Genomic DNA, 9,746 nt, shown 5'->3' with positions numbered 1-9,746 from the left:
GTGCTGCGTGTGCAGGAGGAGCACGTGGATTTTACAACAGGGTATGACTCTCGTCACTGTCAATACAATTCAGTCAGTGAAAGGCAGTGCTCACGATGGAAGAGGGCAACATATTCCTCTCACAGTCTGTGTTTCAAGAACATAACGACGAGGATGATTTTGTGTTTCGGTTCAAGAAACCATTAACGGAGAGCGAGTTGGCGACAAAAAACGAAAAGCGGATTGCGAACGCAACTACATACATATTGTAGTGGGCGACATCGGTGTTCAAAAGATGGCAGGAGCGACGTAGCCGAAGTATTGGTGATAACATTGCTTTGCCGGGTGAATCCTTACGTTGCTCTATGGATGAAATGAGTGTTTATGGACTCAATATAGCCCTTAAACACTTTTTGTTCGAGGTTTCAAAACAAGGTGGGTCTGATTACCCGTCGTCACCAATATATGGTCTTTTTGACGCTCCACAATCCTATCTGAAATCAAAAAATTCAACTGTGAACTTACTTAAAGACAACGAATTTATTGAAGCCAGAGCCGTTCTCGACGCCGTCATGAAAGAACGTTCAGCGGCCGGTTTTGGGGAGACTTCCCGAAAATAGACCGAAGTAATCAGCGATGACGAAGAAAACCAGCTTTGGGAGAAGGGGTTGCTTGGCGAGGATTCCCCACAGAAATTGCTTGACACCATTTCGTATTTGACTGGTAGATCTAAGTACTGTGCATAACTGTTTGGTATTACCAGACATGGTATTACTTGAAATGGTATGACTGAATGAAACGTTTTCGTAAACTGTAATGTAAAAATTGTTTATTTGCACATTGTGCACTGCATCATGTATACGAAAAAGCTGATGTATTGTTTGGTTAACGTTATTGCGGTATAGTTTATAAAGAAAACACTTAATTTTGTCTATTTAACTTTAGGTTTGTACTTTTCACTGCAAGGTGGACATTAACATCGACAGTTAAGACTTTTCGACAATCCATAGATCACAGGACCATACACAGATAATAACGGCCGGTCTTACCTTATGTACAGAGAAGACACATCGAAAAGCATATAAGCGCTCTTTAGATGAACAAAAGAGCAGTGTTTCTCATGTGCTGTACGTGTCGAAAAATTCGCTGAGAAATCCAAACCAACCACTGTGAACATTGGTTAAAACAATGAGACTGACGCCGGAAACCCTGTTTCTGCTGTCCTGAATTTCTATTAAATTATAAACATTTGACGTGTTTCTTTGACAAGTGTTTTCTTATCTTTCCTTGCGGAGAATGGAGGGGTTTTACTTTTTTTAAAACAATCCTTACTTTTACAAAAGTAAAACATCCGAACAGGTCTTACTTAATAATAACCTGTTTAGATGTTTTGGAAAAGGGTTATTCCGGGAAAAGAAGCCATATTTAATATATAGGGAGAGAAACCCTTCCGTTATATTATATTATATTGTCTTGTCTTACGAGCAGGTTTTCTTTCAATGCATGTTGTTACGAAAATATTTGCCTTTCGGTTTTCTCCAGTTGATATTGACACTTGGTAAGTCACTGGGTCAGTTAAGAGGGAGTCTGTAACTTCATATGCCAGTTTTGAGTTCTAAGTTTGATAGTCTAGTTGTTTAACCGTCATTTGACGGCGTTTTTTAGTATATAAACAGCACTTCTTTCGAAAAGTATATACTATTATGAAAATACTTTAACTATAGTTAAACTTTGCTTTTGACTGATATATTAGGCAGACCTTTACATTTCCACTTCATATGTTGCAGAGAAATCAAATTACATCACCGTTCAGTGAAGCAGTTCCTACCAGAGATCAGAACATTATGTTGAAACTTTAATCAGTTTCTCTTGCTATGAAGTCAGAAATTCTGAAAAGTTTCAAGTTTCGCCTTGTTCATGGATATCACACAAAAACGGCTTTCAAACCCAGATGCCGTATCCACAACATCACTTCCTTGAAGATAGTGATAGCCATAAAGTTACAGGTACCACTGTAAAGATATATTGATAAAGGTGTCTTTACACGGTACGATATGTAGTAAAGAACTTGTAGCATGTGATTAGTCGTGGCAAATAGGGCATGTATTAATTTTCTTTAACTTTTAAACTTATCTATGTCTACATGTATGTGAAAACTTGAACCCGATAAAAAAACCCCATTGTAATTTCGCACGCACGATGACAAAGAAATGGATAATGCTGGAACCTAGATTCGACGGGTTAGTATCCTTACCCACTCATATACTGTTTCGGCCAACGATGTGTATTTTTTTTTATTGGGGAAAATAGAATAATGGGACAACTGTCTCTTTATAGCCATCGTCAGTCGACATTTACCGTTATACATCATTTACTGTCCTTTGTGAAAGAGTGTGGAATTACCCCATGTTGTGAGCGAGTTTCAAGCTATGGCATGTTGTGAATGAGAGTGGATTTATGGCATTGCCCATTCGTCACCACTCGCTCCTTTCCGTTTCGGCTCGGCCCCCACTCGATGCTTGTTATGTGCGCAATACGACAAAGCAATCAGAACACGCGTAATAGTTCCCATGTTTTGATAAAAATAATTCCGACTACTTTAACCGTTTATAGAATTGTGTTATCTTTTTAAAAACGTGACAAATATGTTTCTTCATATTTAAAGTTCAAAGAACGTAGTTAACAGATTTGTGCTGTCTAATCTGAATGTTTTGATAAAAATCAAGCGACTTGCGGTGAGAGATTCAAATACACGCACGTACGTTTGTTGACATAACGGCTCCCACTAGTCTAACGGTGAGTGCATGTTCTGACGATCTTGCGAGCGTGTGTATGCGCAAGAAAAGTTAAATGAGAGCCGAAAATCAGACCTGAGAACTTGGCCTCCTTGACAACTTTAATGGGAGCGCCATTTAAAAACAGTTCTGGGTCTTTACGACAAAAATGTATGCAATTAGTTTTTGACTTAGAAAATTTAAAGCCGTTTTGAAGACACCATTTATCTATTTTGTTTAAACATAACTGCAGTTGCCATTGAAAAGTATGCATATTTTCCCCCGACAATAAATATTAAAATCGTCTACAAATAATGATCCATCGATTGAATCGGTTAAATCTTTTGATAAACTGTTAATCTAGATACTACATAACGTCACAGACAAAATACTGCCTTGTGGAACATCCTGATCCTGATTGTAATGATCAGGTAGGGTAGAACCCACTCGAACTTGAAATTGTCTGTCATTTAAAAAGTTGGCTAAAATTGGGGCAAACGACCTCGCTAACCGGAGTCATGTAAGTCTCTTAAAATACCATATTTTCAGGTTGTGTCATATGTTATTCTAGATTAAAAAAGATAGACACAGCGTGTTGTTTATTAATTAGTGCGTTTTTAACAAATGACCCCAAACGCACCAAGTGGTCGAGTGCACTTCCGTCCCACGGAAACAACCCTGTACGTTCGCCATGAGACTATATGCCTCCAAGCACCAAACAAATCGATCACAAATCATGCGCTCCATGGTCCCGCAAACACAGCTAGTTAACGAAATCGGATAACAAGTGGATGGATCCGCATGATCACGTCCAGTTTGGGGTATTGGTACCACTACAGCGTCACGCCATGAAGACGGAAATTCACCTGAAGTCCAAACATCCTCAAAAAAAGAAAAAAAAAAAGAATACAAGAGCGTCTCCAAACAGGACCCCGGCAAGTGCCTCAGAAGTTGATGATACATGCTACCAGCTCCTGCAGCAGCACCATGAGCCCGATCAAGAGCATTATGGAGCTCATCAACAAAAAATGCTTCACTACAATCCTCCCCACTATCTGAGTCGAAAGTAAGAGCTCCGATCCATCAGCTAGCAACCGACCTCCATGCTTCAGACGATGGACACCAGATCTTGCACCCCATTCCTAATTCTCCGGACCATGCCCCACACCCCGGACACTGGCGTCCGAGAACCATTTTTGGTCACATAACCCTGCGAAGATTGACGCTTGTTCCGTCCAAAAGTACGCCTCGCCCCTGCATTCAAAACTCACTCAAACTATGCACCACAGGACGGTGACGGAAACAATACTCCCCCCTCCCCTCTTCTGTTGTTGGCGGCCTATAGCCTGTTTTTATATTGTATTGTCCATGTAGTGATATTAGTTTTAACTTTTCATGCTAGGTTTAATTCAAATTGGGACATTCTCGTTGTGTTACTGTCCCTCGTTGACATACATGCATATATTGTTCATTTAAGTGTTCTCGTCACGATATGGCTGAGATGTTGCCGATGTCACGTAAAATATTAACCCACTCACTCACCCTTATGAGGCTTATATTTACTACAAACATGTATACAATTCGTTTGGATTTATAAAATTTAAGCCGTTTTCAAGACACCATTTATTTATTTTGTTTAAACTTTGCTGCAGTTGCCGTTCAGTTGTATGCATATTCTTACCACGACAGCAGGTATTAAAATCATCCACAAATAATGATCCATCAAATGAATCATTTGAAGCCTTTGATAAACTATTTATCTTGAGGGACACCCTGAATCTGATTGTAATGATCAGACAAGGTTGAACCCACTCGACCTTGAAACTGCTTGTCTTTAAAAAAATCTGATATAAAAAGAGACAAACTGCCTCTCAAACCAAAATCATGCAGATCCTTCAAAATGCCATATTTCCAGGTCGTATCATTAGGCTTCTCAAGGTCAAAGGAAGTTGATACAACATGTTGTCTATTTACTATAGCATTTTAACGAAGGATTCTAAACTTAACAAATGATCAATGGTACTACGATATGTCCTGAAACCACACTGAATATTTGTGATCAGGTTATTGGTTTCAAGATACCAAGTTAATCTATTATTCACCATAAGTTACATGGTTTTACAGACACAGCTAGATAGTGATATCGGCCTGCAGTTTGACGGATCTGTATGATCACTGCCAGGCTTTGGTATTGGGATTACAATGGCATTACGCCACGAAGGAGGATATTCCCGAGACGTCCATATTTTATCAAATATATCTAAAAATGTCATCAGACATGGTTCAGATAAGTGTTTCAGAGGCTGGCAATGATATTATCATCACCAGTTGCAGTGCCGTGAGTGAGTGAGTGAGTGAGTGAGTGAGTGAATGAGTTAATACTTAATGTAACATCAGCAATATCTCAGGCATATCGTGACGAGAACATTTAATACTGAAATGAAATATATTTCTACTATAAAACCTGTCAACAAAGGACAGTAAAACAACTAGAATATCACAAATGGAATCAAAACTAGCGTGGAAAGTTAATATATATATCACTGTTCGGACAATACAATATAAAAACAGGCTATAGATTCCCAGCAACTGAAGGTAGATCACCATACTAGGGACCATGGAGACAGTACCTTTGCTACCTGCATGGATCCTAGATGGATTTATATCATCCCCTCAGGTGTTAGCAATTTAGATACATTTCGCCAAAATTAAAAATACACATATGCTACGACTAAGAACGGTGGAAAGTTTAAATTGACTGTGAATGTTTTTGGACTTAAGTACCCTCTCAGGAGGACAATAATTTTACAATACTTCAACCCCCTTTGAGGGTACAGCCACTAACAATTCAAGTTACTAATCTAACCTACCAATAATTACATGCAACTATCTACAGAACATAATAATAAAAATTCGGTCAAAATCCAATAATTAAATGAGAACTGTGTGAATTTGTAAGTGACAAGTCGAGAGCAGAATAGATTCCTGTACCAGGGTGTAAATATGTGCTGGAACCATCTTAATAAATCTCCTGTGGTTTTCTCACCACAGTGAGCACACACAACAGACAATGTGCAAATATTTACACCGTGTCCATATTTATGGCATTTAAAACACCTGAGCGGGTTGGGAATGTAGGTGTCAACTTGAATGTTACAGTAGCCTACCTTCAATGATTTGTGTGCAATTGGAGTGGAAAAAGTAAACAGATACGTATTCGTTTTGATGGTTTCATTGTTTTTCCGAGTTGAAAAGCGCTAGACATAATGCACAACTTGATCCTTCATTTCTGATACTACACCAAGATCCGACATACCAAACCACCGATCACGATCTCTAACGATACCTTTACTTGTGTTCAAGGTTTTGTGAGGAGAGACCGTGACCGGAATGCCCAGGAAAGATTTAATGTTCATCAGGTTGATTGATTGTTGTTTTTTCCTGCATTCAACTAACAGCGCACCCGAACATAAGCGTCTAATGTTTTTAACATCCCCTGCAATACCTTGCATATCCTTGGATACAGCAAACGTTGTCTTGTCAGAAGTCTCAATCACAAGGAAACGCGACTAATACTCAATCGATGCAGACAGTCTGTGGTCAGTTTCAAGTGGACGTTTTGAGTTTTGAGAGGGCTTGACGTGACCAGCCGATTGGTTGAACCGGACCCATTCAACCACCCGTCTAGGTGAAGTCAGGGCCGAAGTGCTGTGTTGAGCAATAGGAACACTGGTCCTGCTCCCATGCCTTCAACCTTCCTCCACCGACACAGGGCCGCAACCCACGCCAAACGGGTTGGTGGACCAAATATCTCTCCGCTGCCTCAACGGAGGTGAACGTTACCCAGCACCCACCACGAAGAGGTGGCCGTTCACGGGTGCCCTCATGTTTGATAAATTCCAGCTGTAAAAGAAAGCTTCGTGAAAAACAATTTACACAAACAGTACTTCGATACTGTTTCGATCTTGCACAATAGACACAATAGATTTTGTCGATTCATCAACCAGACAACGGTGTGCCTAACAGCGCATTTACTCATTTCGTTACACAAAGGAGAGATACGTTAATTATCAAACAAACTATCAGGCATGATGAAGTCATGGCAAGTTGAATGAGTGCTAAAAAGTAAATCATTGACATTAAGTTCACGGATGAGAAAAGACTCATAATGTATTCCAATGAACGGTGTTTGAAACAGTTGTGGTCTGTAACCTCCAGGAACCATCAGGTGAAGGAGTGGCAACGACATAGGTTCCCTGTATGTGTGTTTCGATAGATCAGTTGTCTGTGTATTCTGGTACAGATAGATATTGTGTTAATGCATACCCTATCACATTCCATACCACCAAATACTGTAAGCTTTTAAAAAGTCTGTGTGGGTGACAATATGCATGTACACGTTTCCTCACCAAAAACAAAAAACAAAAAAAAAACTGACACGAGCTCTTTCACACAGGGAATTCCAGACGGTGTTAAAGTCTAGTATACTAGAGAAGATAAACTCCTACCCGCCCCTGTTCTGGTGAAACGCCGAACACTTTTTCTATCAGCGAGTCAACCAAACCTGTTAGAGAAACAAAGACAGATCTAGATAAGGTACGGCAAACTACAAACACCTCAAAGTGGCGCATGTTTGCACTAAAAATATTTGAAAAGTAATCTCTCATGGCACATGAAAGTTAGTTCGGTGACAATAGTCCCCATCGCACAACATCACGTTGGGCGCCTTCCAACAACAATGTCAAACGATTCACGTATGTGTGCACGACCCTTTTGTGAGGGAAACATGCTGTGTTCCAGTCATTCACCACAACTGAGAACAAAGTCAACATCTTGTTGAAGGTGTCAGATAATGTAACATTACTGCCATGATGTATTCGTTATGATGTCTTGAGTAGCCGATATATGTATACATGGTCACTACACAGTTGTTCGTGCAATGATCAATGTATGTTTGATATTTGATCCAAGATGCAAGGATCGCAGATGAATACGATAAATAATAATGTGTCCATCTATATAATGCCAAACATTATTGAAATCCCTTGATATAGAACTTTTTGAAGGTTTTCCACGGTTTGAGACAGCCTAATATCTGTCCAATCAGTACATACATTTATTATTTAGTGCCTGTGATTGACTGCCCGGTAGATATCTCAATATGCCTGTCCAATTAGAACCTAAACGTTTTCTCCTTGGGAGATACTTAGTGCCTGTGACTTACAGCTGGGTAGGTGTCTGATTATGTTTGTCCAACCAGAACCTTCACGTTTCTCCTGGCTGACAGCAATCTGTAGACACATCACTGTGGTAGCCGGAGTAGCGTCCTGTCAACGTATCAGTTGAAATTTCCTACAGTGACTGGGTTAATATTTAACCTCACAAAACTTCCTACAATCATGTTTGACCGACACTGGACAGTGCGGACAGCTGCCGTCTGTATGTTCATAGCGGCCGGGGTGAGCCTAGCTGACACTAAATGCTCTTTGCATGAATTTGAATCTTCAGACAGCAATTATCAGGGGAAGAAGGTCACTGTTGGAATAAGAGAGAATGCCACTGCCATAAGTCTGCTGAAGTGCCTCTCGTTCTGTAACCGTGTTGGTATCAGTAACGTGTTCTACAACCAGGGCACCCAGGACTGCATCTGTCCTCTGGCACACCCTCCACCATGGTTGCTTGTCGATGGGCCGGGTTATGTCTACTACAAGACACCAGGTGAGAATTCTAGATTATCACAAGGCCCTACTTCCTTTCTTTATGAGTTTATGCGAGTAAACACATTGATCTTTACTATTTCTGACGATATGGAGCGTACATATTATACTTTTTTTCTGTGCGTTACGACTGGATGTAAACAGGCCGTTCATGATCATGTTTAAGGTATATACAGAATCCGCAGCTATATTTACTTCAACTGAAATTATTACAATGGGAATTCGGTAATAACGTTTAATACGCAGTTCATTTCCCCGTGTGTACAGTAAAGGGCATGAATACATGTGCCCTGAATAGTTTTTCTTATACTACAGAAGTGCTCAGTATGTGCTCTTCATTACATGCTGATTTAGTGAGCCGTATTTCTTTTGTAAGATGCCAAATACTTTCTAATCTTAATGACGCCTAATCTAATGCACAAAACAAACTGAAAAAAAAACAGTGTTGGTGAGCTAAATTAACAATCGTCGAGACGCGTCCTTCCCCATATATTTGATGCCATATATTTGATGCACGTTATCAAAAAATATAGACAGTTTGATGACGGTTTCCGTCCGGGTTAAATAAACATCTTCTCTAAATAATTTTTAATCACTGATCAACGTAAATAATATGGGGCAATACATGTTGTATATACGTCGAATTTCTACTGCCTACGTATGTTTTGATCTATGTTTTAACATAGCCGTGTATTCCTTTGATAATTAATGAGTCGCACTGAGGTGTACATTAAATCGAATAACACAACATAGTGTTTCCATCATTGATGACAGCCTAGTGAAGCAGGTGCTGCGAGTCGTTTACTGTAGGGGAATGTACGAGGCGGCGACAAGTGACATACATCGTGATGTTGGTTAATACGTTTTATAACGAGGGAGAAGACCAGAACCTCATAGTGATGCCAATTCAGTGTGAGGTCATGCCAAAAGTGTCGGAGCCTTTGATCTTTTAGCGAAGAAGTTTAGAGCTGGGATGGGACTCAACCCCAAAATAGTACTAGAATTTGTACTTTACTAAGAAAGTGTTATCCCAAATATGACACATGTTGTAGTTTAGAACAAATAGGTATAAATGTTGAATCAGTCAACTATCTATGCATCAACTATCAGCGACACAGCGAGCATAGATCCAGACAACATAACAAATACATAATGCCGACACGTTTTACACTGTTTCGTCAATCAATCTTTGTTTCGTCCTAAAGAAGCCACAGACCTACAGTGCATATACATATATATTATGGAGAATTAAATAAATGTATTTACATAACAGCGA

The 9,746-nt window shown here is 39.7% G+C and overlaps 1 pseudogene; it reads left to right on the top strand.

Annotated features, from left to right (window-relative positions):
* The first annotated feature begins 344 nt into the window (after nucleotides 1–344).
* On the top strand, nucleotides 345–1,064 carry LOC137260693 (zinc finger MYM-type protein 3-like; annotated as a pseudogene).
* Nucleotides 1,065–9,746: the final 8,682 nt, after the last annotated feature.

The sequence above is a fragment of the Haliotis asinina genome, chromosome 14, assembly GCF_037392515.1.
Source record: "Haliotis asinina isolate JCU_RB_2024 chromosome 14, JCU_Hal_asi_v2, whole genome shotgun sequence".
Classification (NCBI taxonomy): Eukaryota; Metazoa; Mollusca; class Gastropoda; order Lepetellida; family Haliotidae; genus Haliotis; species Haliotis asinina.
The sequence above is the reverse complement of the archived record's forward strand: the minus strand, read 5'-3'. Positions and strand labels throughout refer to the sequence as shown.